General features: G+C 43.5%; 1 protein-coding gene and 1 non-coding gene across 5 annotated transcripts in view; one reads left to right on the top strand and one right to left on the bottom strand.

Moving 5' to 3' along the window:
* The first annotated feature begins 5,499 nt into the window (after positions 1–5,499).
* RAI14 (retinoic acid induced 14) overlaps positions 5,500–27,711 on the top strand; it is a 146,663-nt gene continuing 124,451 nt past the window's right edge. The window contains exons 1-2 of one of the 4 annotated variants that reach the window (XM_053592416.1): positions 5,510–5,662; positions 8,006–8,123. The gene's annotated coding sequence lies outside the window, so the exon portion shown is untranslated. Of the gene's footprint in view, positions 5,886–8,005; positions 8,124–27,711 lie in introns of all 4 variants that reach the window. The other 3 variants (XM_053592403.1, XM_053592436.1, XM_053592410.1) reach the window with 3 other exon arrangements.
* On the bottom strand, positions 16,590–16,693 carry LOC128592423 (U6 spliceosomal RNA). The gene has a single exon (XR_008381865.1). It is a non-coding gene; the product is annotated as a U6 spliceosomal RNA (small nuclear RNA).

Raw genomic sequence — 27,711 nt, 5'->3', positions numbered from 1 at the left:
TAGTACAGTCATGTATCTGAAGCACTAACAAGATGCTGTGGAAACTGTGTCTTAAAATGGTATTCCTGCCCAGGCCCGGTGGTTCACACCTACAATCCTAGCATTCTGGGAGGCTGAGGCAGGTGGACTGCTTCAGCTTAGACCAGCCTGAGCAAGAGTAAGATTTGTCTCTACTTAAAAAAAAAAAAAAAAAAGAAAAAGAAAAGAAAGAAAATGAATAAAAAGAAACTATCTGGGCATCATGGCAGGGGCTTATAGTCCCAGCTACTCAGGAAGCTGAGGCAAGAGGATTGCTTGAGCCCAAGAGTTTGAAGTTGCTATAATGATGCCATGGCACTCTACCCAGGGTACGCAGGGTGACAGAGTTAAACTCTGTCTCAGAAAAAAAAAAAACAAAAAAAAAGTGTTCACTCACACCAGGTGAAAGATCATTTTCAAACAACAAGTAATCTACTGCTTGTAGTCTACTAAAGATTTTAACAAGAGTCAACAAAAATGGAAAAGTGAAAATGAGTAACAGAAGCCAAATGACTACAGAGCCTTTGAACAAACATAAATAAGAAGCTATTAACGGATTTGATATAACTCCTCAGTGTAACTAGTACACAGATTTACTAATGGGTGTCCTATTTGGAGAAAAAAGAAACATGAATCGAACTATCTCATAAGCAGAAGTTGACGTCAATGAGGAATCTCATAGCTCAGGTTTAACAACATAACAGAAAACAAGTGTACCAGGCCAACAAAAATAGCCGCTTGGTTTAGAATCACTCTGTCAAGAAATCTTTCTGGAGCATCAACTTTTGCAAAGCCCATTGCAAGGTCCACCCCACCCTCCCTACCTAGTCTCACTCTGCTTGCAATGCTAAGAGCCCCAGATGTTCTTTATTGGATGGCCAATAAAGCACTTCCTGATGATCTAGATTCTAGACAGAATGTGTAAAATGCCAGAGCCTGAGCCCTAAACCAGACAACTTTCATCAGGATCCTAGGGTATGGGGCTAAGAGAGTCTGTGAGTTTTAACAGTAGGTGATTCTAATGGGCTGCCTAGATTGTGATCCACTGAGGAGGAAGCAAGAACAGTTGCCCCTGGTATACTTGCGGATCCATACGCCCCAGTATTGCTTCTGACTCTTGAGAGCCTTGTGAAAGCCTCTTCTCTGAGTCTTCTGATAACCAATTAATGGCCTTCTGGATGTTCATGAACTCCTCACAATGGCCTCTTCCACTGCTTTAATTGGAAACTATTTTCCAGAATTGCTGACAAGCGCAGCAGAACAAGCACCTTGGCAATACAGATGGCTATTTGGATTATCTTAAAATGTTCCTTCTGAAGAAGGAAAGGCCATCAAGATGGAGCTTTCTGTGTTTGATTGCTTGTTTTAAGGTTGATGCCACCTGGCTCCTATTCATCTCATAGCCAGTCCTCTGTCTGCACAACTGGGAGAAAAAATAAGATCAATACGAGAGTCCTTTGTAAATAGAAGTGTCTTGAAGACAACACAGAGGAGTGTTTCAAAGGACAACTCTGGAGTCAGGCCTCAGAGCTTTGATTCTTGGCTCCACTCTTCCTGGTTCTATGATTTGGGCAGATTGCTGAATTCATTTGAAACTCAGTTTCCACATCTGTAATAAGATCATACTACATCCAAGTTGTCATAAGGATTAAGAAATCCTACTAAATTCCCAATCTATTTTAGCTCTTAAGTAGATTGTGTTGCACAGCAGTTAAGAATGAAGGCTAGAAGCCACATTGTCCTAGCTTGAATCCCAATATTGCTTCTTACAAAGCTATGTGGCTTCTGGAAAGTTATCTAATCTCTCTGTGCCCCAGTTCCCTGTTGTGCTTCAAAAGGAAAATAATATCTGTAGGACTGATGTAAAGATTAAACCATCTAACATTAGGTTGTCGTGACGCCTAAGTTTGCTTAGGACAGTTTCAGTTTGTGCCTTTAATCCTTGTAGTCTGTCTGGCTTAAAATTTGCCCCATCCCCTTTCAAAAATGAAATCTGGTGTGTTTTGCCTTTATAGCACATCTGAATTCAGACTAGCAACATTTGAAGTGTTGGTAGCTACGTGTGCTGAGGGCCTACCATGCTGGACTGCAGGGTTCTGAGGATTTACCCCTTCATTCCTCATATGTGATAATGGGCCAGAGTGTCTTAAGGTTGTCTCAGATCCATAAAACCAAGCTTGAGATGCTTAGCTTCTCTACCACACTCTGCAAGCTGGGCACTGATGCAGGGCTTTGGAATGTAATTATTGCCAAAGATCTTAGCCTTACCTCTTGAGCTGGTTCCTAACCTTATTGAGATGGAAAATGTAGTGACTTGACTTTGGAGAAACCTCTGCTGGCTTCCAGGCAAGTGGAAAAACCATGGGCCAATCAGTGTTTGCAGGCTGCTTTATTACTTGTAATTATGGAAAATAATGCTAGTTATTTTATTAATTTCTCCCTTGTTATGGTTTCCTTCTTTTTGGAAACATCCCCAAGAAAATAGAAAAGTAATTTTTCTCTGAATATTTGGACTTTTTTTCTTTTGTAGATTATCTCCCTCCAATCATCTGATTCTGTTACTACGTTTTTATTCCTTTCTCTAGACTGGGCCCAATACTCCCACATTCCTTTAAATCATGCTGCTTCTGACTAGACCCAGAAGTACAGCTAGAGACTGGCCAGACACCAAATTAAGGGGAGGGTTACTTTTTGGCTCTGGTGTGTATCTATTTCTACTTCCTCCTTTAGGGTCAGCCTCTTGCTATCCCAACAGGTCTTAGCATCAGTTCCTCAAATTTAAGATGTTTCTAAAGTAGAAAAAAACCAATATTGATGACAGATGGTCAAGGAAGAAAGGATGATGTAACTTAATCTCAAAAATGAAAATTGAGCCCTGTGGATCAATGAATTTCATTTATAGAGTCCTGCTGAGTCCTGGGTGAAGTTTACAACTACATTTGTATGACAAGATTGACCCACCAGAATGATTAGAGAACAATTTTTTGCCTTGAAATGACAGGGCAGTTTTGCTTGTGATGGGTCTACAAACTGAGAATGAATTTAGGATGTTAGAACTAAAAAAGTTCTTGGACACCAGATAGTTTGATGTTTTCTTTTTTTTTTTTAGTTTGATGTTTTCTTTTACTGATGAGCAAAATGGGACCAAAAGAGGTTAAAACACTTGAAGTCCTAACAGCAAGTGTAGTAAATAAAAGAAAGGGGTCAGGAAACCTCTGCTCCTTTCTCTTAGTATTCACTGCACTGCATACTACACCACAGTTACTTGGTATTTGGATGAAAGAATACAATGTGCTGTTCTTCCCAAAAGGTTTGACTACACAGGTTAGATATTCCTTTGATTTTTGCTTCCTTTACTCAAACCTTTTTACCTGGGTGGTATACAAGGTATTCTGAATCCATTAGCATTTCTAGGCCTGGGCTAAAAACAAAACAAACAAAAAGCCCAAGGAGAAGATGCTCTTTAACCCCATACTTGGCCACTAATCTTCCAGCTGGTGACAAAACTTCTGTTGCTCTGCTCAAAAGTTGCTTTGAGTTTCACAAGGGCGGGGAGATCTGGAAAAAGATCTTGGCTCCTCAGAGGAACAATAAGAGCCCTCCCCTCCACCAGCAGCCCTCAGGCGTAGATATGCTGATATGAGAAGGTGGGTTTAAAACTAAGGGGAATAGCCCACAAACCACCCAGGGGAGCCAGCGGTCAGGCTTACCCCCCTTAGGCAGGTAAGTTCTTTTGGAGGCCGCTTTGGCAGAGAAAAGAAAAGTGGGACAGGGCCTCTATGAATCAAAGGCTGATAAATGCCTGCCTTAGACAATCTTTGTTTAATGTTGTTTAACATTTTAACTCCTCTAACTTGTCGACAATTCCCACAGAATACACACATGTTAAATTTCCAAGACAGTGTCACATACCCTATGCCAGACTCCAAATCCTATCTGCCCTGCTGCCCCTGTTCCAAGGAGATTAACCTGTTAAAAGCTGATCAGAAAACTCGCACAAGCAGCAGTATTGTTCCGCTAAAATACCCTACAGTACATTATTAACATAAACCACCTGGAAACACTATCGTAGAAATTGCCAGGATTAAACAAACAAACAAAAAAAAAGTTTGCCTATTCACATCTTTTCTAAAGCGTGATTTTATTTGAAAGAGGGATAAAGGAGAGGAAGAGGCTTGGACTTGTCGCTTTAAACTGGCTGTCCAAAAAATGCCCTAAGGAATTTTTGCAGCAAAGATGTTAGGAAGTGAAGACCATTCAGCTAGTTAGGCAGCTTTTGTTCCCTACTCGGCAAAATCACCTGTTAAAGCGAAGACAGGTTGTTCCCCTGGGAGGGGGCGGGGTAGTTGGGAGGGGAAGGAACAGAGGAAGTCTGAAGGGTCGGTGTTAAAATACAGCCAAAACTTGAGCTATTCTGAGGGTGAATTTCACTTTTGTTGGAATTGCCCCCTCCCCTTCAGTTCCGCTGATATAGGCTAGTTCCCAGAAAAAGACTTCACACCACTTATTTATTTTAGAAAGCTTTTCCGTGCCAAGGACAGAGAGCTAACCAGGAGAAGGGAGAAGCTTTGGTGAATAAATCTTTTTAATAGCTGGCTAACCTGAGTGGAATGCACGGAAAAGCCAGCCCACATTAGATGCGAGCTGGTCTACCAGCTCCGAAATCCCTGGGATTAGTGAAGGAGCTCCTCTTGGTTTAAAGGTCGGGTCTGCAGGCGGAGGAAGGGGGCGAGCTGCAGGGCACCTGGGGCCATGAGGCTGTCCCCCTGCGCGGCCCACGCTGTTTCGTGCACGTTCCCGCTGGTCGTGTTCGGGTTAGTTCAGGCTGTAGGTCTCTCCTCTGTGACTCCCCGGAGAACAACTGCACGCTGGCGGTGTTGTCTTGCCACCTGATGAGTGTCAGGAAACAGTCACTCCAACCCATTGGTTCAGTCCGGAAAATGTGAGCGCGCTCTAGTTTACTTTCTGTTCAATAATTTTGGAAAACATAATCAGTTTGATTCTGCTCAGACAGGGCTAGACGATCGGTGACTTATTTAAGACACCCGCAGCGACCACAAAGGACTTTGGAATTTGACCAGAAGTTAATACTGTTTGGGATCTCATCCGTCCTAAACGCAGGGGTCAGGGCGCGGGTGATTTCCCCGAACTCCAGGTTACGATGATGAAACAGACCCACGGAGAAGGATCCCACGATCCGCGGAAACTAAAAGCGAGCCCCTGACGCCCAGGGGCGCGGGCCCCAGGGATGGGGTGGCAGCCGCGGCGGCCGCGCAGGGTGCACCTCCCCCGAGTCCCGACCGGAGCGCGGGGCGGGGTCACCTGACTCGCGGAATTTGGGGCCGCGCGGGGTGGAAGGGGAGGGGAATGGTTAGCACCTCCCTTCCAGCTCCCGCTGGATCCAGGTCGGCGGGGGCCGGCGCCGGGCGGCCACGTGGTGCTGCCACCGCCCCCGCCCCCGCCCCGCCGGCCCTGCCCGGGAGCCGCGGCGCCCACTGACCCCAGCGGCGGGGAGGAGGAGGGACAGAGGCGCAGGAAGCCGAGCAGGAAGCGAGCCTGGCGGCCGCGCTTTCCTGGACAAACAGCGGGCGGAGCGGCGCAGCCAGCGGGGCCCGGGAGCCGCCGCCGCCGCCGCCTGGATGGGGTGAGTGCGCCGCGCCGAGAGTTGGGAGGCGCCGGGCTCGGGGTCCTGGGCTCGCGTCCCCGCCTTTGTGTCTGGGGCTCGGGCGAGGGAGGCGGCGCGGCGCTGGGGAGCGGCTGAGCAGGGCGGCCCTGGGGGTCCCGCCACAGCTCCCGGTCCGCCGCCGGCCGCGGGCCACCAACTGTTTGCGGAGAGCAGATTTGGGGACCAGAAGAAGAGGAGGAAGGTGAGGGTCCGGGTGGAGGGGGAGGACTCGGCCAAGTTAGGAGAAGGGTTTCCGCCCGGCAGGCCGGCGGTTCAGGGAGCAGGGTAGGGGCCGCGGGGTGCTGCGGAGGGAGCGCTAGTGGGAATGAATGAGCGGACCCCGAGAGGGCGTTCCGGGTGCGCCCTGGAGTCGGCACCCTGTCCCACCTGCTTGGTCCTGCCCGCTCCGGCTTCTCCCGCGTCCCTTCTTCTGAGCGCGAGCAACCTCCCGGCTGAACTTGAAGGAGCTGGGGAGAGAGGCGGGAGCGGGAGACTCCGGTGGCTCAGGAGACCCAGGGTCCGTTATTGTTCCTCTCCGGACTCCAAGGAGCCCATCGGCCGGCCCGAGGGCACAGGCGGGACCACTCCGGGCCTGCCAGTGCCCCTTTTCTCTGGGGTAGCTGGGGGGAGGGCGGGGAGGAGGGGTGCTGGAGTTGGGGCACATTCAGGGTCCCTGGGATTTCGGGAGGAGGGATGAGGAGGTGCGACCCGCGCCTGCCGCCTACCGCGACCCTGCCCGGGAGGCCGGGTATCCTGGGCAGGTTTGCGCCCAGGTCTGGTGTCTGCAGTTTGCTGGGCTCATCTGCTGCTGCTTTGAGTTTCGCGCTCGCCCTTTCCGGAGAGGGCCTTAAAGCCCAGAGATGCAACAGACCGGGAGGATTAAAGCAGATGGATCCCAGTATAACTTGGAAGGGTCAGAAGTGACCTCCCCGCGGCCATCTCATGGCTGTGTATTCAGGCTCTGCTTTGTTTTGCAAGAAACCCAGCTCAGCCAACTTTACTTCAGGGACGACAGGGGCAAATCTCACTTCAGGACCGGGGGGACCCTTTAGTCGCAGGCTCACAGGTGATTTGATGGGGTCCCGTTTTTCTCTGGGGAGAGAACACTTGAGTTGCCTGGGGTGGGGAGATCATTGCTCGTGCTCTGGGGAATGTGATCTCAGGACTGGCAGGGCCTGGCACTGAGGGGAACTGTCCATTTGTAGGACACAGCAGAAGCTCATCTCAGCGAGGAGTGTCTCATCTCCTTGCGGTTTGAACAGAGTTGGAGAAGTTACGGTGAATCACGGGGAGGCTGGATTTTGATTGCTGTGTCCCCAGTAGGCAGGGCACTGTTCCCTGTGTGGCTGGGAGTGTTATTACCAATGGATATACCCTGATAATCTTTCCTTAATGTTGTCTAACAAGTGTGATTTCACCCACCATCCCTGCCCGGGGCTTGTCAGGCAGTGGATTTTTTATTTTTAAAGACAGAGTCTCACTATGTCGCCAGTGGTGGAGTGCAGTGGTGTCACAGCTCACTGCAACCTCAAACTTTTTTTTTTTTTTTTTGGCCAGGGCTGGGTTTGAACCCACCAACTCCAGCATAGGGGGCCTGTGCCCTACTCCACTGAGCCACAGACACTGCCCCCTCCCCCTCCTTTTTTTTCAACCTCAAACTCTTGGGCTTAAGCGATTCTTTTGCCTCAGCCTCCCAAGTAGCTGGGACTACAGGTGCCCACCACAATGCCCCGTGTCATTGTTTAGCTGGCCGGGGCTGGGTTTGAACTCGCCAGCCTGGCGTTTGTGGCTGGGCTCCAAGGAAATTGATCCAGCTCTTATCTTTTATCCAGTGCTTGCATAACATCAATTGGGAGGGTCCTCTGCTTGATGCTGGGATGTTACACTATTTTCATTTCCATTCGTGAGTGCTTTATTACTGAATTTTTTGTATCATTCACACTTCTTAGATTTGTCTTAATGGCTTTTTGGGGTGAGGAGGAAGTGATAGTTATAACCCAGTTGAGAAATCTTAGTACTGCACCTCTTGTCTATGAATTAAATAAAAAGAATTGATGCTGAACCTCCTGGGGATTCAGTAGGGAAATGATATAGTCCCTCTCCCCCACATACTCTCTCTCTCTCTCTCTCTCTCTCTCTCTCACACACACACACACACATACACACACACACACACACACACACACACACGCACACACGGTATCTGATGGTGAAATTCTGTCTCCAGGCTGTTACTTTGCAAAGTATGTTTGAGGCAGGTACCCTTACCCAGGCTTTAAAAGAGAAGAACAAATTTATTTTGTTTTTTATTTTTTTTTGCAGTTTTGTCTGGGGCTGGCTTTGAACCCACCACCTCCTATATGGGGCTGGCGCCCTACTCCTTTGAGCCACAGTTGCCACCCTTGAAGCATAGGCGCCACCTGAAAGAACAGATTTAGAGGTAAAGACACTTGTGCCTTGGAGTTGATAGAATGTAGCAGAAAACTTTTGACCTTCCCTGGCGTCTTTCCTTCTTTAAAAATAAAAATAATCAGCCAGACTTGGCGGCATGTTGCTGTCATCCAGCTACTTGGGAGACGGAGAAGGAGGAACTCTTTAGCTTAAGAGTTTGAGACCAACTTAAGCAACATAGTGAGACCCCCCCCCCCATCTCAACAAGCAACATGACCCCCCCCCATCTTAAAGTGAGAAGTCAAAGACCAAAAATAAAAGATTATTTCGGGACATGAGATGTAAGGAAAACAGGATCCAGGCTCTGTGTGGCAACCTTTGGCTTTATTCCACCCTGGGGAAGGTGAGGCTAAGTTCAAGAAGGAAGTCAGCACATGGGTCAAGATAGAGGGGTATGTTAAAGATTAGGAAGGTGAGGGCCGGGACATTTCCCTTTCCTGGGTTGGACATCTGTTGGAAGGGTAGGGGTTAGCCCATTTACCTTTCCCAGGTGGGACATCTGTTGGGGGAAGGGTAAGGGGTTGACTCAGTCACCTTTTTTAGGTGGGTCCACCCTGTTTGGGTGGGGTTTCATCCATCAAAAAGAAAGAAGTAAATAAAAATAAGTGTTAACTATTTCTAATATACATAACAGGAGAAGGCATCCATTTTTCTACTGTGTAGGTTTAAGAGTTGCTAATATTTTCATACTTGCTTCATATCTATCCTAATAAAAATGAACTAAAGCATTCATCCCTCTGCTCTGTCTCCATCCTCAGGTGATCACCAAAGTGAAGTTAGTACATGTAGTTCCTAAGCACATTTTAGTACTTTCGCATTTTATCCACTATATCCACAAAAATTATATGAGTTCATGTTTAACATTTCACATAAATTGGATATTCCATGAAGGTAGGCGTAGATCTTTATTCACTTTAGCTGCTATGGAGAATTCTAATGTATGAATAAATTATAGTCTACTTATTTCCTTGCCAAGAGAAAATGAGAGTTTTCAGTTTTACACTGTTACACTTTTTCTGCCAAGGGACAGTCTGTTTCCACTTTTTTTTACTGTAATATAGAGTGATTCAGTTAACATCCTTAGACATGTTTCCTCATGCTCAAATTGTTACCTGTACAATTAATTGCTGGATAGTGAGGTCTATGTAATGTATTTATAATTTCGTTAAATCCTCAAATATTTAGGATGTTTGTAAGGTGTATTCTGGCAATCTGTTGAATTAAAAAAGTGAAATTGATCAAGGTTAAGCTCTGAAAAAATTATATTAGTTGACTAGATTTTTTTCATTGTTTTTTTTCTTAGTAAGAAAAGGGTTCCTTTGTTATAAAATTGAAGCATGAAAGAAAAGTGTCATGTTAAATTCCTGATACTTACATCTTTTCTCTGCCAGCAACAGCTTGTGTGACCTTGGATTACTCACTCAACCTCCTCTTCCTCTTTTCTGACTTGGTAAGATAAAGAGGTTGGACTAAGCATTTACAAAGGCCCTTTCCTGCTCTCACAGTTTGTGAAAATTTGGCTTTGTTAGTTAAAATTTTGCCAAAAGTAATAACCCCTTAGGCCTGGGCAGTGTTTAAATCATTTAAACACGTTGGCTTTCTCTTTATTTCTTAAAATTGCCAGGCACATTCCTGCCTCTGAGCTTTGTATGTGCTGTTCCCACTATCTGAACAACACTTTCCTTCCCTATCTATATGGCTATGCCCTTGCCTTTTTTTTTCTCTTTTTGTTTTTTGCAACATAGTCTCACTTTGTCACCCTCATTATAGTGCTGTGGCGTTACAGCTCACAGCAACCTCATATTCTTGGGCTCAAGTGATTCTCTTGCCTCAGCCTCCTGAGTAGCTGAGACTACAGGCACCTGCCACAACACCCGGCTGTTTTTAGGGACACTGGGTTTAGCTCTGGCTCAGGCTGGTTTTGAACTTCTGAGCTCAAGCAGTTCGCCTGCTTCAGCCTCTCAGAGTGCTAGGATTATAGTCATGAGCCACGGAGCCTGGCCGTGTGCCCTTACTTCTCAGGGGTTAGGCTCAGATATCTCCTCCCTGTGGCCTTAACTTTCTCCACATCACTTGCCACCTCACAGCTTGCCATATACAGGTTGAATATTCCTGACTCAAAGTGATTGGGACCTGAAGCGGTTCATGCTTCAGTTTTTCCCAGATCTTGGAAAATTTGCATTAAATAAGTGAGCAACTCTAATTTTCCTCTTGGGTGTATTTTAAGTCGGTGGTAGGGAAAAGGAGTCTAGATTTTTTTTTTTTCCCAGTTAACCATATATAGGTATGTGACATTGATAGTATCCTTTAAAAACTTGAGTATTGAAGCACAACCATTTTATCCTTTGTAATAAAATGATAATTAAAATTTGAAATGCTCAATGACCATTTCCTCAAAGGGTCATATTAGCACTCAAATTGGAGTGTTTCGGATTTCAGATTTTCAGATTAGGGATATTCCACCTGTATTTTAATTTATATTAGTATTGTCTGTCTCTGTTCTGGAGTATGAGCTCCACGAAGGCAGGACTTACTATTGTATTCCTAGTATCAACAACAATATTGACACATAACAGATGAATATTTAATGAATGAATATGTTTTTTATTGTGATTTTCTACTGGAAATTTCTCTTTTAACATCTGTTGGCTATCCTAAATGGTTGCGAAAAGGTCCCACATGTCCTATTTACAGGTTCTATTAGGATAAAGAACAGTATGTTTTCTAAAGAAACCACTCCTTTTAAATATCTATGAATTATCCCACAAGCGACTTTGTCTTCAGTTTTTTTTTTCCTCCCAACATGTTGCCTAATCCTGGATTCCGAGGAAAACATAAGTAACATGATGCTTGGAGGCATGCCCACCTTTCCTTTTCTTGATAACCTAGTTTTGCAGTGTTATAAATGTGAATGATGCACAGCCAAAGGATGCTGACTGTCAGTTCCACATAGCAGCTGGTGTTGCTTGCATTTCAACAACACCAACCACTCCAAATTTCTAAGAACAGAAAAATGTATTTCTCTGAATTGTTGCAGAGGGTATCCTCAATCATTGCCCTGACTTCATGCCTTTATCTATGAAGTCTTTTTTGAGGGGTGATATTTCATGATAGAAGGAATATGATAACCTTAATCTGAAGATCTGGAAGCAACCAGTACGTAGTAAGATACCTAGAAATACTCTTAAGAGCTGTCACATTGTGAAGTTCTTAACATGGTATAGAAAACATTGACTGTTACACTACAGTGCGTTATTTTGCTAGAAGCTGACCGAGTTTTCTACCTCCCGTGATGAGTATAGGAGTGGCAAAGCTAAATATATCAAAGGCCTCTTGGGTGATTTTAAGTGGGTGGTAGGAGTCTAGATTTTTTTTTCCAGTTAACCATATATAGGATGTGATATTGATGGTATCCTGTATTTATTTATTTTATTTTTTAGAGACAGAGTTTTATTTTGTTGCCCTCGGTAGAGTGCCATGGCTTTACATTACAGCTCACAGCAACCTCCAGCTCTTGGGCTTAGCCGATTCTCTTGCCTCAGCCTCCCAAGTAGCTGGGACTACAGGCGCCCGCCACAACACCCGGCTATTTTTTGTTGCAGTTTGGCTGGGGCCGGTTTTGAACCCGCCACCTTCGTTATATGAGGCTGGTGCCCTACTCACTGAGCCACAGGCGCTGCCTCGATGGTATCCTTTAAAAACTTTACTAGAGTATTGAAGCACAACCTTTTTATCCTTCATAATAAAATGATAATTAAAATAAGTTAATATGTTATAGATCTGAATAGGGTTAGTTAACCTTCAAGCTGGAAACCATAAACATAGATGTAAGTGATTATTAAAATATTTCATGATTTAAAGAGATTTCTTCCCTTTGTTTTATAGTTATTCATGAGCTGAAAAGTAGAGAAAAATTGCTTATCAGGTGCCAATTTGCCAGCTCCAGCCTTCTACAGTGTACAAAACACTAGCGTGGTCTTTGACATCAGACTTATTGATGGGTATCAGTATATTTAATCAGTATTTTTAAAAGTAACTTTACTAACTTGACCATGTATTTAAAAACAAAGCAAAAGATTCTTCTATTTAATTGAGGGAAGCATGCGCTATTCTTCAACTTCATGTTCTGTGTATCTAGCAAAGTATCTGTCACATAGTAGGAGATTAATATTTTTTGAACTACGTAGCCCCCTCAGGTGATCCGGCCCCGCCTGGTGGTCATGAGATAAAGTGTCATCCTAGTGTAGAGAATTCAAACAATAATCAAAAGGCAGAGGACTGTAGGTAGTCAGAAGCAAAATTCTAAGCTGTAGTTCAGAAGGTAGGACAGAAACACTTTTCCTCCCTGGCCACTCTTTGGGGAAGTTTGTGCATTGGATCTTACCTGAATGATTAGCTCGATTTTTATGATCTGTCCCACCTTGTCTAACCTCACTTGTGATCTAATTCAGTCCCTTCCGTAGTAAATGGTATTCACTGGAAATTAGAGTCTTGCCATATAATTCCATGACTATTGGTCACCAGTGGGCAAAGGGAAATCTTTGGCAGTTCATAACTTGTTTGTCCTGGCTTCTAAATAAACAGAATCCAATTGTGAGAACTGTTGGTTGTAGTCTAATAAGTTTATTGTACAATGGAAGAAAATACATGGATTCTCTTTTTTTCCTTTTTTTCATAAATTGACATTCAGTGAACACCAAAGAATATTATCAAGTAACGCAACATAAGCAATTCAATATTTGTTGTACCAATTTCCTTCACAATCACTTATTATACAGTTAGTCCCAGGTTACAAATGAGATGTGTTTTGTAGGTTTGTTCGTAAGTTGAATTTGTATGTAAGTTGAAACAGATACATTTACCTATTACCTATAATAGACTGTTCATAAGTGTGTGTTGTACATCAGTCAGATGTTTGTAACTCGGGACTACCTGCATTACCTTTGGTAAAAACTTAATTTTTCTTATTCCTATTAGGTATTGTTATTGATGAGATAAATCAATTTTGTTTTTATCATTATGATTTCTAGATAAATTCTGTTTGCTTAATATAGAATTTTTTTTTTCAAAATCTACCAAAGCCTGGAAATTCTTTTTAAGGAGCTAAATAACTATAAATTAATAACAGCTATGTCTACCTCTTTTGACTTTTCACTACATCTGTTCAGTTCCTTTTTCTGGCCAAAGTCATGGAAACTCAGCCAGAAAAGAAAACCTTCACAGAGTTCACTGATTCCTTTTTCACTACGGTGGCATAGTGCAAAATGTTTTCCTCCTAAAGGAATCCACTTTACAATTGAGGAAGGCCTGCCTAGCAGTAACTCTTAAATATTTGTGGGGCATAGATGGAGACTCTTGCAGATCTGATGAAGGTTTTGGACCATCCCTCCTTGGGAAATTTAATTACATACGATGATGCTGTATGGTCATAATTTTTATCAGTCTCAAGAGATTTATGGAACTCCCTCTCCTAAAGCCATTTATGAACCTCTTTGAAGTACCCAGGTTAATAACCCAAGATCTAATAACTGTACTTAGAATACCTTGTTGCATTTATCCTGTTTACTTTTTTTTTTTTGAGAAAGAGTCTCACTATGTCACTCTTGGTAGAGTGCTGTGGTGTCACAGCTCACCTGGGCTCAAACTCCTGGGCTTAAGCGATTCTCCTGCCTCAGCCTCCCAAGTAGCTGGGACTACAGGCACCTGCCACAATGCCCGGCTATTTTTTTGTTTTAGTTGTCGTTGTTTGGCAGGCCTGGTCTGGGTTTGAACCCGAACCACTGAACGTGGGTGCTGAGCCACTTTTTTTTTTCTTTTAAAGACAAAGTCTCACTCTGTTGCCCTGGGTATAGTGCCTGGTGTCATCATAGCTCACAGCAACCTCAAACTTTTGGGCTCACTGATCCTCTTGCTTCAGTCTCCAAGGTAGCTGGGGCTATAGGCACCTGCCGGGGTGCCTTGATAGTTTTTTTTTAATTATTATTATTTTCAATAGAGATGGGGTCTTGCTCTTGTTCAGGCTGGTTTCAAGCCATCCACCTGCCTTAGCCTCCCAAAGTGCCACGATTATAGGTGTGAACCACTGCCCACCTATCCTGTTTACTTTTAACAGTCACCTTGCAAGCTTCTAGAGTACAATTACAAGGGATCTGATCTACTGTAGAACCTCCGTAGTTGACCACCTCCTTAAGTTAACCTAGTTTTCATAGGCCAGATATGCGTGACATGTACATATCAGTACGTATCAGCACCACCTCTGTATGTTGACCAGTTTGTTACTTCCCATGAGGGTCAACTTACAGAGGATCTACTGTATTTCTTATCACCATTCCATAGGAGTTTGATAACCTTTCACACTTGAGTGAAAAGTAATAATTGTGGGTTTTATACTGTGAGTTTGAAAACCAGTCACCACTACGACTGTTGACCATTTTTTAGGAATTCTTTCTATTTGGATACAATAAAATGCTATTTAGAAGTAATTAAATGTGGCTCTGTAGTATGACTATTTCATGGAGACTGAAGAATTCCCAGTATTAATCGTAGCTTTCTTACCTCAAGGGTGACATGCTGCTTGGCCTGAAGTTAGGTTTGCATTATTGTCTTCTGATTTTTGGGTGCCAGCAGTTTCCTGGCTTTGCCATTGGCAGAAGGAGACTGAGATTTCCCTGGCTCTACCGGGTGATACTGGGTTCACAGCATAGGCTTTGATTGCTCAGCCCTGCGGGAGGGGAGAAATACCTCCAACTCTTTTTGTTTTGCCCTTCTCACCTTGGTCTTGATGGGGCTGTCTCCATGGTGACCTGAGGAGGTCAGCCCCACATTTCCTAGTTGGAGAGCTGGCCCTTGGCTGGAAGCCGCCTTTTCCAGAGGAAAACACCCTTCCGTGGGAAGTGGAGGAAGGCGCTGGCAGTGCCAGTCAGACTCAGGGAGCTGTTTTTGTGGGTATTCATCCTGGGGAACATCTTCAACCCACTTCAGTCCAAAATTGGGCAAAAAGGGATGCTAACCTGCCTGCAGCACGGGAAGTTAGTCTGATTTGACTGGTGCCCCTCCCCTGTGATAGGCACTGTGCTGCAGGACTCCCTGCATAAGGCCAGGGCTAGTCTTACTCGTTGTCAGATTTCCCACGAGTGATCCGTGCTGATGGAATAACTGAATGTTAGAACTTCCCTGGGTGAATGACAAGCCCTACTCTCATGGGCTTAGAGTTTTAACCAGGATAAGACCTGTTCACAAGCTGCTCTAGTTCAAGGTGGACTGTTAGTGGTGGGTGTCGGGTGGTGTGGTGGGAAATTCTTTATAGATGAAGTTGAGACCTGGGGAAGTACAAATGCTTCCTTGGAAAGGGACAGTAGGGGACATGACCTTAGTTCTGACTGCTCACAGCACTGGGCTCCTACACCTTACACTTTTCTGTTTTCTCTCAGATGTACATAGTGACCTTGGGAGTCCTGCAGGTAGCTAATTGTAATTGTTACCTGTGAAGATGGCTTGTACAGAGTTGGACAATTCATGTGGAAGAATAGGGTGAAAATTGGGAGTCCCTGGTGAGGCCAGTGGCACTGTAGCAGTGTGAAGGTCAGAAAAGGGACAGAACCGAGACACTTAGCATCTATCCTCCTGGTACATGAAAACCACATAAACAGATCTATTTATCGAGCTTTGTCAATGAGTACAGATTCTGTGCTGAGCCTCTTAATTTGACAAGCATGCTCAAGTAAGTTGAACATCTCCTCCCATGAAAGTTAACATATTAGTGCTTGATCATTTTCAGAACTGACAGGAAATCCTGAGTTGGACTGCTGAGAGAAGTGGCCAGTGCCTCTTCCCTCCCACCGAGAGGATGTGGGAACTCCTGAGTCAAAAGGTTCATGGACGATGGGCTGCATTTTCTTTCTTCCTCAAGAAATGAAGCTAAAAGAAAAACATAAGTTAGGACCTGGCCACAAACAAATGCCGGGATCCTAGGAAGTATTCAGAGTCCTTCATTGAATATATCAGGAGACCACAACACTGGGTGGGGTGGGGTGCATTCTGCCCATCGCTCTCCCTGCAAATCTTCCTTCAAGCCCAATCCATGTATGTCATGGGGGGGCAAGTGATTCAAGTGCTTTCAGAACCTTCTGAGGTCTTTTTATTTTTATTTATTAAATCATAACTGTGTGCACTGATGCATTTATGGGGTTCAGTACTGATTTGATATACTTACAATTGTGAAATGCTTACATTGAACTAAGTAACATTCATCACACTTATACTCATTTCTTAATAGTTTTGAAATGTACCATTGCCTCATGCACATTAGGTGAGGTCCCCCAAATGTCCTCCCTTCTCCTCCCCTCCCCTCCCCTCTCTCTTCTCTTCCCTTCTCGGAATGTATAGGTGATTATATTGATTTCATAGTAGTATTGAGTACATTGGATACTTTTTCCATTCTTGAGATACTTTACTAAAAAATATGGAACACTTCTCGAATTTGCTTGTCATCCTTGCGCAGGCACCATGCTAATCTCTGTATTGTTCCAATTTTAGTATATGTGCTGCTGAAGTGAGCACACTTTTTTTTTCTTTTGAGACAGATTCTCACTTTGTTGCCCTCAGTAGAGTGCTATGATGTCACAGCTCACAGCAACCTGAAACTCCTGGGCTTAAGTGGTTCTCTTGCCTTAGCCTCCCGAGTAGCTGGGACTACAGGCACCTGCCAATTTTTAGAGACGAGGTCTCGCTCTGACGCAGGCTGGTCTCAAACCTGTGAGCACAGGCAGTCCATCCGCCTTGGTTTCCCAGAGTGCTAGGATTACAGGTGTGAGCCACCATCTTGCCTGACCTCTTCTCAGGCTATTTTCTAAAGAAATTTTAAAAGTCCTTGGATTTTCTTTGGTGCTGATAATTTTCCCTTTTGAGAAAAAAAAACTTGTTTCTTTCCTATGAGCCTTTTGTAAGTTGGGGGAAAAAAACTATTCAAAATGTAGGCATAGAAATGATAACCAGGGGCGGCGCCTGTGGCTCAGCAGGTAGGGCGCCGGTCCCATATGCCGGAGGTGGCGGGTTCAAGCCCAGCCCCGGCCAAAAAAAAAAAAAAAAAGAAATGATAACCAGTATCTTCAATCTTCATTGAGGATTTTCTTGGCGTGTTTTTTGATTTTTTTTTTTTTTGAGGAAAAGCTCATCTCTTCCACTAACCTCATGTATATGTCCCCTCAGCAATCTTGATTAATTCCTGGGTAATTAGAGTCTTTCTATGCTATACAACTTTATACAGTGTTGAATGTGCTGTTTATTTTCTTTTCTACTGCTCTTCTGGAGTCTCTAAAAGCCTGACTAAGACAGGCACAGTGCACTGATTTCCTCCAAATACACCTATACTAAACCCGTTTCCCAGCCAATCTGTTCAGGGCTGTGGTATTATCTGCGCCTTGTTTGGCAACAAGCTCACTTTCTTCTCTTCTTTAAAACAACCCCTGATTATTTTAAGTGCATACCCCCTGGAACAAAGGACGTTTGATTCTCATTACTTTGAAAGTGGATGTTTATATCCACGGTGGCAAAAGAAACAAGGCGCAGCTCACTCTGTCCTGTGATAACTGCTGCGGGCTTTGGCGGCAGCGTGCCAGCTGCCGGTGCTTTTGTTTGTGGCTTTCAGAACAAACACACCTACGTGCCCCTGCCTTGCTCTTGTCCCATTGGATAACATTTTTTAGGGCTCTACTTTTATTATAAAATTGATGCTTTTATTGTCCTGAAGAATTGTAGTATTTCATTTTTATAGCTGGGAGAAAATTGTATAGGATGGGATAATTTCTAAGGAACAGGAATGCCCTAATGGTGGGGACTTATGTTAAGTATCTAGACATTCTGCTTTTGTAAATTGTTGCCAAGATGTGGAATCCTCCACTCCAATCTGTACTTTGTCAGCTCAGCTGAGTGTAAAAATAGCCACTTCATTTGTTTATGATTATAATTCCATTTTCTCTGTTACTGATTTTGTATCTTTAGTATAGGTATATGGAAAAGGATTAATCATGTGGAGAGAAGGGGACACTTCTACATTCTGGTGGAATTGCAAACTATTAGCAGCCTTTCTGGAGAGAAGTGTGGAGAATCGTCAAAGATCTAAAAGTAGACCTTCCAATGCAATCCCATTACTAGGTGTCCACCCAGAAGAACAAAAATTATTTTACCACAAAGGTATTTGCACCAGAATGTTTATTGTGGCTCAATTCATAATTGCCAAGTTGTGGAAACAACCTAAGCGTTTATCAACCCATGAATGGATCAACAAACTGTGGTATATGTACACCATGGAATACCACTGAGCCAATATAAAAGATGGGAGACTTGACATCTATTACATTTACCCGGATGAAGTTGAAATGCATTCTTCTTAGGAAAGTATTGCAAGAGTAGAAAAATAAATATCCAGTGTACTCAATGCTAATATAAAAGCAATATATAAACAATTACATTGCTCATATGAACAATAAAACAAATATAGTCTAGTACAGGGATAGAGGGAGGCAGGAGGGGTCAGAGGGAAGGGGGGCGGCGTGAGGTGGGATCTCATGCAGTGTGCACTGTATAACACGCCCCCGGGTGAGGGGTTCTTTTACAACTGGAACTTTATTCTGGAAATGAGAACCTTGTAACCTAAAAATTTATAATCTCATGTTAATTTGAAGTAAAAATAAAGGGTTTATCAACTTGAAAGTTTAATAAAATTATTTACTAAGCACACATTTCCCATGTGAGAAGGACAGGGAGGTAGAGGTGCTACCCTCCACGTCAGTGGGGGCGGACTGGCAGAAGGAATGCTTTTTGTAAATTGTTCCCTTCGGACTTCCTAACGGGACCTCTGCATGTGCCAGCAGCAGTTCTGAAGACTGTTTTTTCTTTAAAGGCAACTGATCTTTTCAATTACTTAAAAGGTTGGTCTGATGGCCAGACTTTTAACAATTTTGGGTGTTGTCTAGTAATCAACCCTGTGTTGTGCCTTGGGCTTGGAAATTGAACCTTTGTTTAAATCTTGTCTCTATTTATAAGCTGTGTCTCTTTGGCCAAGTAAACTTTCTATACTGTAATTTCCTAACCTGAAAGCTGGGGGTAATAATAATAGCATCTGAGGTGCTTATGAACATTAAATGCTATGCATTTATAATAAAACAATTTAAAAATAACTTTTTTTTTTTTTTGAGGCAGAGTTTTACTATGTTGCCCTCGGTAGAATGCTGTGGCGTGTAACCTCAAACTCTAGGGCCTTGCCTCAGTCTCCCAAGTAGCTGGGACTATAGGCGCCTGCCATAAGGCTGGGTATTTTTGTTGTTGTAGTTGTCATTGTTGTTTAGCAGGCCCAGGCTGGGTTCAAACCCGCCAGCCCTCGTGTATGTGACTGGCGCTCTTGCTGCTGAGCTATGGGCACCGAGCCAGAGATGAAATTAATTTTAATACTTTATTTTACCCGGTATAGCCAAAGATTGTCATTTCCAGCATATAATCCAAATACAACTTTACAATATAGTTGACATTTTTTTCCCTAGCAAGTCTTTGAGATCCACTGTATCTCTTCCATTCGCTGTGCGTCTTAGTTTGCACTGGTCACATTTCGCATGCTCAGAGGCCACATGTGGCAACAGTTTATGGTATGGGACAGCACGGTCTCAGTAACAATATGTCCTCTTCTAGGTCCTGTAATCCCAGCTCCACCTGGCACCTACAATGCCTTCAATAAATGCATGTTTGATAAAGCTGTGTCTTTACCCAGTTAACTGCAATTTTGTCCTTAGCTTTCAGCATTTCTGTAGAGAATTATAATAGCTTTATCAGAAATTGATCACACACGGTATAACAAGCATTTGAGTTTTTGGTTTGTAAGTCTTTATCTCTGCTTTTGTGCAAGTGCGTTAATCTGTGTGCACTTCTTTTAACAATAGAGCTGATTTTGTAAGCTGGAGTACTTTTCTACGTTGCCTGTGTACTTGTCTCACACTTGGTGTTCAATGCATGTAACGTGAGTAAGACAGATTAGGTTTCTTAGCTTTCCTCATAAATTGCATGTTCTTGAGTTGTCCTGATAATATTATCGTGTAAACCCTCTTAGCATTAGGTGTGAGGAATGTAGGTTTGCGGGTATGTCTGGGGTGTAAAGGGAATACATGAAATCTTCGATACTGTTTTTTTTTCTTTTCTGTTTTAATGATAGTTTCTTTCCAGGGTTTCTGTGAATGGAAGCATTCCCCATCCTTCATGATAATACTGTTTGCTTTTTATGCTACTGCACAGAAAGTGGTTGAAATAGAAAGATAGAGGGTCCAGGGTTTCATTTTAGTTAACAGGAGTATGTTTCATTTTAGTTACCAGGCAGGCAGTTCTAGACCCCCCGTGGCCCAGGCATGGAGCAGCCTGTGGCTTCCAATGGAAAAAGACGTGAAAGGCTTTTGTGTTGTGGCAAATCCAGGCTGGCGTGGCCTCTGGGGAATGACGCCTTGATGGTTGAACCACTATATTAGGCTTTTCGTCCAGGTGTCATGTTCAGAATAAATTAGGGCAGGTGACAGTGCATTCGTATATCATATCTTCACCACTATTCAAGGATTAACTGTTCGGGGATTGTCAAAGGATTATCTCTGGGCCTTGAAGTGTTCTGGTCCAGCTCTACCTCGGTGTCCCATCTCTCCTCCACTCCCTATGGCTTCCCTACTTCTGTCCCTTTCTCCTTGTTGCTGCCTTCCTGAAGGTTTTTCTCATTCCTCTTTAGCCTCAGCTCAGGGAATAACTTCCTTGTTTTCCTTCTTTGTACCCCCTCAGTTCTGTGGGTTCAAGTCCCTGGGCAGCAGATAGGGCCCACCCCATCTCCAGACCCCAAGCACTAGCTCCTCTTGGACTCGGCTATTACAGTGGCTTTTTACTTTGTGAGGGTTTTAATATAGTCTAATGGTGTTTGTTTCCAGTCAATTGTAATAGTTTTCATTGTTGGCCTAGTTCCTATAAGAGTCGAAGAACAGTACTTACTTTTAGAATGGAAATAGGCCAGAAGATTCATACTGGGATTGCTGCTGGCAGGTGTCCTGTGGACTGCCCCACTGTCAGAAGCAGGTAATGAGTGGAATACTCTGGAGGTTGGGGTCTGCAGGGGCTGGGGCAGAATAGTTGAGGAAGCAGCTCATAGCCAGGCAAGGGAAGGATAAACATGCGCTCTCTAACCTGCAAGTTCAAAGGAACATCCCACTGTGTTCATTTCATTTAGGCTATTGTATTTTATGACTGTGGGTTCATGAAGTAAAGTTAGCTGCTGACCTTAGATATTCACTGAATAGGCAGAAATGCAATCTGCAATTCTGATGTTGATATTCTAGGTGCCTCTTTTACTGTGACATCTGAGAACGAGAAATGTCCTTTTTTTGAATATACAATGTTTGAATAGTGTCCAAATGTGATAGTTGGGGCAGCAGAAAGAATTTTCGGGCTTTCCATCCGCTTCCTTCCTCCTGCTCCTAGGGCATCAGAGTTCGCAGAATCTGTTGTATTAACTTATTTATGTAACTCTTACTCTGAATCGTAGTGAGGAGATGGATGCCTGGGTAAAGAGACTCATTGAGCAGGCCAAACCGAACCCCTGTGATCATGGTAAATGACATTTTCAGCATTTCGGAATATGAGAGTCCAAGTTATCCCCCTTTTGAATCTGAATCAAAGAACCAAAGATATATGTGGTAAGCCAGCTTTTGGTGTTTGAATCTTTCTAGAGTAAAAACAAGAATTAAATATAGCCATGAATAAAGCCTATACTCCCACTTACTCTAAAAATATTTTTCGTAACCACTTTATATATGGACCTCCCTTTTACTTTTTGCTTTTGATCTTTTCCAAAACAGCTCTGCTGAGGTATAATTTACATTTTGTAAGATTCACCAGTTTTAGCATACAATTATGTGATTTTCAGTAAATTTGCAGAATTGTGCAACTGTCGCCACAATCTAATTTTAGAGCATTTCCCTCACTCCAGAAAGGTCCTTTATGCCACTTGCAGTCCCTTGTTGTTGACAATCTCAGCCTTAGACAGCCAGTAATCTACCTTTTGTCTCTGTAAATTTGCCTTTTGTAGACATGTCACAGAAATGGAATCCTGCAATGTGTGGCGTTTTGGGTCCGAGTTTCAGCCAGCACCATGTTTCTGAGCTTCACCCGTGCCCATCGTGGCTCAGCGTTTTGTTCCTTTCTATTGCTGGACAGTATTCCATTATATGAAAATGACATACTTTCTCTTTATCTCATTGACTGCTGTTTAGTTTTTTCCTCCGTTATGAACACGGCTGCCATAAATGTTCACGTACAAGTTTTTGTGGGGACATATGTTTTCAGTTCTCTTATACATAGCAAGGACATCGCTGGGTCGGGTAAATTTATATTTAACTTTTTAAGAGGCCGTGGACTGCATCTCATAATGGCTGTGCCATTTCATAATTTTACCAATACTGTTTGGTGATTGGACCAGTCATTTTAAAGTAATGTGTTCTTTGGGGTTTCAAAATGGGTCAAATTCAAGGACTTGACTTTGGAGAGAGAACGCTAAGGAGCTTACCTACTCATGGCACGTACACCATGCAGTTTGGGGTTGGTTGCTAGGCACGTGCAGGGCAGTTTTTCTCTGGATAGTTGAAGGCAGTGCAGTGTTCAGAAGGAGATACTGAAATGAACATTAAAGGGAAAGCATAGATCAGGGAGGGCATTTTAGAGATCATCTTAAAAAGAACATGAATATAAGACATAATCAAATGGAATTTGTTAGTCCTAGAATAATTTTGACATTTCAGAGCTAGCGTCTTTTGATTAAGCCCATGCTTTTTAAATTGGATGGCTTTAGGGCAGGAGGTAACCTTGGGACTCTTCCTTGCGAGGCTTACTGGAGCATGTGAGTAGCAGATTTGACAGACAGGGAGTAATAGCCAATTTTGTATCAGTGTGGCTAGCTCTGGCTGATTCATGGACAAGTCCTGGTTGATGGCAGGTTTTAGTCTCAGAGAAGAATGATATATTTGTGTTTTTTTGAGACAGAGCCTCAAGCTGTCGCCCTGGGTAGAGTACCGTGGCATCACAGCTCACAGCAACCTCCAACTTCTGGGCTTAAGTGATTTTCTTGCCTCAGCCTCCCAAGGAGCTGGGGCTACAGGCGCCTGCCACAATGCCTGGCTATTTTTTGGTTGTAGTTGTCATTGTTATTTGTCAGGTCCAGGCTGTATTCGAACCGCCAGCTCTGGTGTATGGTGGTGCCTTAGCCGCTTGAGCTACAGGCTCCAAGCTGATATATTTGGTTTTTAAAAGAAGTGTCACCCCCTGGATAAAGAGTTGTGAAATAGGTCATTAGGACTCAAACGAGTTTTATTATGTGATTATCATTATGATATTGAATGATATTTATGGTTTAAAAAGGATGTGCTCATTTATTTTCTATGAAAAAAGTGAGATATTAGAGTGTTTTAGAAAGGATTCATTGTTATATCATTTTTCGACCCTAAACTTCTTTATCCTCTGGGCCATCTTCTAACCTGCACCTTAGTTAATTCATAAAAGAGATAATAGATATGAAAGCACCCGGCTCATAATTAATGCTGAATAAAATTTGTTTGCTTATTCAGTCAGTCATTATTCATATGTATCTGGTTTATAGAATAAATAAGACTTATTAATTATAAAGCAGTTATTCAGTAAAGTTAGTGTATTCCTCACCTCTGGATGAAATCTACGGCTTTTCTCATTATTTATTCTTACATGTTTAAAAAAGTTCTATAGTCAATTTCAACTACTAAATAGCATCGATTCAGAATTGGAATGCCTAATTTCAGATAATGCTAAAAAGGTGAAATTTGACTTAACATTAAATATCTTTCCCTTTTTTACCCTGCTGCTCTGCCTCTTCTATTCTCTCGTTAGGGTGGGTGATCCCTCCAGGAATCTCCCTGTGGGAAAACTGGGAGTGGGGTGGGTGAAGATGAGAGCCACGAGGGACAAGAAAGTTCTTACTGGCTGGCAAGTGGTATTGGAGCAACTACAGCAAGACAGAGCCATGCTGTCCACACCCTGCCGCCTCCCCCACTATGTTGAAGTCCTAACCCCCTAGTACCTTAGAATGTCATGGTATTTGGAGATTGGGCCCTTAAAGAGATACTAAGGTAAACAGGGTCATGGGTGGACCCTAATCCCGTAGGACTCGTGTCCTCAGAAGAGATTAGAACATAGACACACACACAACAGAGACCACCTGAAAACACAGGCAGACACAGCTGTCCGCAGCCAAGGAGAGGCTCCAGAATGAAACCAGCCCGTTGATCCTGGACTTTATCTTCTATTGTTTAAGCCACTCAGTCTGTGTGCTCTGCTGCGGAAGCTCTACCAAGCCAGTGGAAGGGCTCTTTGGAGATCCCTCTTCTCTTCCTGCTCCACTCCTGGGCCACCCTGGGGACCCTACTCCTGCAATTCCCTCAGCAAAGGAGATGAACTCACTTTGGTTTGTTGCTTCTCCATCAGGGAGTCAGCTTCTTTCTGCCATCTTGGTCTTTCTAGCCCAACCTTTTTCACAGAATTCAAGACAATAGGAAACACACATCTATGCACAAATAAACTCCAGCTTTCAGGCTGATCACAACACAGCAGTAACCTCTTCTTCCTTCCTAGTTTTGGAGCATGGGCCAATTTCTCTTTCTGCATTTTAGATTCTCCTGTCCAGTCTTTTCAGTCCTATAAGCCTCTGTCATGAGGCTGAGTAGGCGTGATAGGAATCAATGCATATTCTCTCCAAAGAAAGATCCTCCCCAATCTCACATGCTTTTAGATTTGACATGGGTGAGGGATTCAAGAGCCCTGTTGCTGGTTTTCGGTTAAATCCTTTGAATATTTGCATCTTGGACTGGCCACTTTCTTTGGTGTGGATGACTGATGCATCTTTGTGCTTCCTGTTTAACATTAGTGATCATCCATCCATAGCAAACTTTGGCTGATTGTTGACTATGAAGAGAGCCTTGCTAAGGTCAGAAGCTAAACCTTGGTGTCCTCTGGGGTGGACATTTTCCTGAGGAGCTCCCTGACCAGCAGGGCTAGCACCTCATGTGAAATAACAGACATCATGTTAATTGGGTTGGTGGGAGGGTCCTTGGTCTGCCTCACAGCTCTTTCCAGGATCAGGCTGATAAAATCTTTACCCTGAGAACTTGCCTCCATACTTCCGTTTGATGATCCTTGCTGTCCCTGACCCTAACATTGTGCTATTGAAAATGGTCATGGGCACCTTTAGCTGGGGTTAGCATGTGGTTGAGGAGATGCTGCAATGAGAGGGAAGGGGGCAGGCAGGGAGGAAAAAGGAGGGGCAACCTGGCAAGACTTCTCAGGCCAAATGCGCTTGGGTTTTTAAAAACTACTTAGTGCTTCCATCTGCACATGGTGAAACCTAATTATGTTGCATTTACACAAATCCCACTGAAGCTAACTGATGTCAGAGCACTCACCCTCCTCAGGGTCAAAGAGAGCCTTGCTGAAGTCAAAAGTAAGATCTGAAGTCTGTCCAAGCCCCTAATCCATATCTTTGTCCTGCACGTTCATTTGTGAAACATTTATTGATTACCTGCAAGAGCCTGAGTATAATCAACATGAAAATCCTACTCTGAAAATTGTTTATTCCAAAGTAGTGGTCAGTCTGAGATGTAAATTGTCGAATTTGCTGAAAACTGGTAACAGGGCTCTTGAAATCCTCGCTCATGTCGAGGTCTAAAGGGGTAGGCTAGGGGAGGTGCTCCTTTGGAGGGAATTATGCAATGATTCCCATCACACCTACTGTCTTAGTACGTTTTCTGTTGCTATAACAGAATGCTACAAAATGGGTAATTTCTAAAAAAAAAAAGTTTATTTGGCTCATGGTTCTGGTGTTTGGGAAATCCAAGAAAATGGTGCTCAGTGTCTCACAAGTAGGAAAGGGCAAACAAGCCAGGCTCACTTTGATAACTACCGCGCCACCACGGCAATGGCATTCATCCATCCAGGAGGGTGGAGCCCTCATGGCCCCATTGCCCATCCCTTATTACTGTTACACTGGCAGTTCTGTTTCTAAGACTCGAACATTTGGGGGACACATTCAAACCACAGGATCTACTCAGCTTCATTAGAAAAATTTATAGGACCCCTTGAGGGGATTGGACACATGTCTGACCCTTGCCTGCAAAATCTGAGAAGGGAGTGCCCCACATTTGGGACAGGTGGACAAAACACCCTTTTCTCCTCACGCTGCTTAAATCTTGTGTTACTTTTAAGGCCAGTTATAACCCTTCCCTAAATAGGAAGATGTTTCTGATTTTTTTTCCAGCCCATAAATATTTCCACTCTTTCAATTTCTGTGGTATTTAACACTTCATGATGAGGTGGTTTTTGAAAAGATTATTACTCTCTATTGGTACCCTTGGTCAGATTGGAGTCTGCCGCAGGGTCAGCTCACAGTTCCCAGAACCTGAATGTTTAGGTTTAAAATTCTGTCTTACTGGGACAAGACTAAGCTGCTAGACATGGCAGAAGTTGGGTGAGGGGAGCAGCATCCACTGGGCTTGGACCCTCATTTTATACTCTTGATTTCAGGAGAAGAGACATAACATGAGATAATTCTTAGGCGCAGCCTCATCCAAGAAGCAGGGACTCGAAGCAGTTTCTACCCAGAGGGAGGAGCTGGGACGAAGGACATTGTTATCTGGGCCGGTCAGTTTGCAGGAACCTTTTGCAGAATGTGTTTGTTTTACCAGTTGAGAGAATTGAATGTTTGCAGAGCTTTTGGTTAAAATTCCATCTTGGTTGCAGAGAGATTATTGCTGAGGAAAGCCAAGCACTTCAGGGAGAAGAGGTAGAGGTTGACAAGGAGAGAAATACTATTATATTTTTTCTTTTTTACATTTGCTCAGCACCGTATTCAGTGGTATGGATTTGAAGTATGATGTTCTTTTTATCTTGGGTGAAAAATATCCTAAAGCCCATCTGGGTGTGTGTGTTAGTGTTCTAATGTGGTTGAGGAGTCGGTAGAAGTATCTCCATATTCTATTAGGGAAGGATAAGCTAGAGGGCATTGTTATTTTTGCTGCCTCTCTGATTCTGAAGTGATTTGCAGGAAATGATTTTTTTTTTTTTTTTTTTAAAGCAGAGTCTCACTGTATTGCCCTCGGTAGAGTGCTGTGACATCAGAGCTCACAGCAACCTCCAACTCCTGGGCTTAGGCGATTCTCCTGCTTTAGCTTCCCAAGTAGGGGGGACTGCAGGTGCCCGGCTATTTTTTTTGTTGCAGTTTGGTTGGGGCCGGACTCAAACCTGCCACCTTTGGTATATGGGGCCAGCACCCTACCCACTGAGCCACAGGTGCCGCCCTTTAAAAAATTTTTTTTGGGGGGAGAGTCTCACTTTGTTGCCCTTGGTAGAGTACTGTGGCGTCATAGCTCACAGCAACCTCAAACTCTTGGGTTCAAGTGTGATTCTCTCACCTCAGCTTCCCAAGTATCTGGGACTACAGGTGCCACAATGCCCAGCTATTTTTTTTTTTTTTTTTTTTTTTGGTAGAG

Source organism: Nycticebus coucang, chromosome 1, assembly GCF_027406575.1.
Source record: "Nycticebus coucang isolate mNycCou1 chromosome 1, mNycCou1.pri, whole genome shotgun sequence".
Classification (NCBI taxonomy): domain Eukaryota; kingdom Metazoa; phylum Chordata; class Mammalia; order Primates; family Lorisidae; genus Nycticebus; species Nycticebus coucang.
Note: the sequence above shows the minus strand (reverse complement) of the source record. Positions and strands in the feature narration are given on the sequence as shown.